At 44.5% G+C, this 2,500-nt stretch overlaps 1 protein-coding gene across 7 annotated transcripts in view; it reads left to right on the plus strand.

Moving 5' to 3' along the window:
- The window catches only part of LOC135115379 (uncharacterized), a 49,716-nt gene that overhangs the window by 5,792 nt on the left and 41,424 nt on the right, over positions 1 to 2,500 (plus strand). For 4 of the 7 annotated variants that reach the window (XR_010275974.1, XR_010275975.1, XM_064032092.1 and 1 more), the window contains exon 1: positions 1,156 to 1,296. The exons of 1 other annotated variant lie outside the window; for it this stretch is intronic. The gene's annotated coding sequence lies outside the window, so the exon portion shown is untranslated. 2 more of the 7 variants (XM_064032094.1, XM_064032093.1) reach the window with 2 other exon arrangements.

Genomic DNA, 2,500 nt, shown 5'->3' on the forward strand with positions numbered 1-2,500 from the left:
TCTAACCTAATCTATCGTAACCTAGCCTTACTTGACCTTACCTCACCTAATCTTACCTTGCTTTACCTAACCTGACCTAGCCTTACCTAACCTAACCTAACCTAACCTAGCCTTACCTAGCCTTACCTAACCTATCCTAACCTAATTTATCCTGACAACATTATTACCTTTATTTAACACCACTTTACTTTACCTAACTTTATGTACCTTATCTAACCCCATCTCACCTAACCTAACTTTGCCTTGCGCTATCTTATCTTATCTTATCTTACCTCGTCTTACCTTATTATACCTAACCTGACGACCTAATCTGCCTAATTGACCTAACCTAACCTAACTTAACCTTACTTACCTAACTTAACCTAATCTAACTTTATTTAACCTTACCTTACTTAACCTAACCTACTGTTCTACATACCAGCTTATCTTAACCTAACCTAACACAACTAAACTTCACCTACTGCACGTGTTGCGCCACCACCACCACCACCACCACCACCACCACCATCACCACCACCACCACTACTACCCTCCCGACCTTCCCCAAGACACCTTTAGCATTCGTATCCATAAAGCAACAAAAGACATGATTTACTCACGTTTCACCGGCTAAGTATTCAATCAGACACCTAACTTGAGAGAGAGAGAGAGAGAGAGAGAGAGAGAGAGAGAGAGGAGCGGGTCGGTTTCACTGCTTAGCGTCAAGATTGAAAGACAGACACCAGATTTCCTATTCATTTCTAAGTGGTGAGGGCGCCGGTGAAGGCCAGGCAGGGGTGCTCACGAGGCCGGGGTGTGCAGTAGCATATAGCCGGTGTGTTGAAATGTCTCTCGGCGCGTGTACATGGAAGATTGAAGAGGAATGATTATCAAGAGTGGTGGCAACTAGCGGCGCGCCAGGGCGTGTGTTGCTGGATGCGACGGTCACTCTTTGACATTTTCTCTCGTATTTAGGAATATTTTTAACACTCACGTCATGTATATAAGTAAACCCATCTTTATTCTACCCAAATATCACTGTTTGCGCTGCGTGGAGGTGAGAAATAAGGGTGAAATCTCGATATTAGTGCGGAGACGTCGGGCAGGTGCTGAGGGAGGCGGGAGAGACACGGAGGGGAAAAAGAAGAAGTAGTAACTCAAGAGGTGCTAAGCCTGAGTACATTGACCGCTTGTGGCTTGCCCGAGTTGCCTCAGTAACACACATGTCACGGAGGGGAGAGGTTGTCCGCCCCCGCTTCTCACCCGCTTTCAGTCTGGCCTCGCTTCTGAGACTTGGCGCTAAGAACCTATAGTGCTGTAAGAGACATTGGAGTGCTAGAAGAGGGTGCTGGCTGTGGCTAGGTGCTGTGCGGGTTCATAATAGTCTGTCTTGTCTTGTGTGTATGGCTTTTTAAACTTATTATTATTGGTTTTGTATATGAAGAAGTTTGAGTGTGAGTGTGTGTGCGGTGTGTGTTTACCTGTTATTTGTGATATGGTACCAGAAAGTGATCGCTGCTTCTGCATACACTGTCTTTCCGCGGGACTGCCAGGTAAGGGTAGTAGTAGTGGTGGTGGTGGTGGTGGTGGTGGTGGTGGTGTTAAGAAACAGTGGGGGAGACTGGTTGGGTGTTCTAAGAATAAGGATTTAGTGGGAATAGTGTTGCGATAGGTATACTGAGGAAGATTGTACAATCCAAATTCTAGTAGTAGTAGTAGTAGTAGTAGTAGTAGTAGTAGTAGTGGTAGTGATTGTACCAGTAGTAGTAGTAGTAATAATAATAATAACAATAATAATAATAATAATAGTAGTAGTAGTAGTAGTAGTAGTAGTGTTAGTAATAATATAAATTTTCTCTCTTTATTTTTTACTTCTATTGATTTATGTGCTCAAGTGAGGTAAGAATTTAGGAGTAGGAGGAGGAGGACGAGGAGGAGGCGGCAGCAGCCAAGTTAAACCACACTCCCAGAAAACCAGTTGTGTGCTGATGGTGTGGTAGTAGTGGTAGTGGTGCTGGCGATGCAAACACTAATGATGATGGTGACGATGATGAACACACCTGTCACCACCACCACCACCACCACCACTATCGGGTGCCACAGTCCCGCCACTCGCCGGTTCCCCCCTGTCAGGTGGCATCCAGCCCGCGTCCCGTGTGTGGTTCCCCGGGGAGGGACTCAGGGGTGGTGCCGCTACTTTCGTTGTTCATTGTGTGTTGACGCCAAATGCTAGGTCTTTCAGACTATAATGAATTAAAACTATTCAATTTCATATTATGTAATCCATATATGGTTCACGTCTCTCATTCTTCGTTATAACTTTCTTTTTCGTAAACAACACTCGTGAAACAACCACTGACAGACTTATTAGATTCCTGACCATCCCTGGCTGCTGCTCTCTCTGTGGATTAAAAGTCTCCTCCTCTATCCTTCCACTCTTTGGTACAAACTATAAAAATCTTTAATTTATTAGTGTAATAAGATAAAAATAAAGTTTGGGACACACGTCAGAGCTGCGCAT

This window comes from Scylla paramamosain, chromosome 29, assembly GCF_035594125.1.
Source record: "Scylla paramamosain isolate STU-SP2022 chromosome 29, ASM3559412v1, whole genome shotgun sequence".
In the NCBI taxonomy this organism is placed as follows: Eukaryota; Metazoa; Arthropoda; class Malacostraca; order Decapoda; family Portunidae; genus Scylla; species Scylla paramamosain.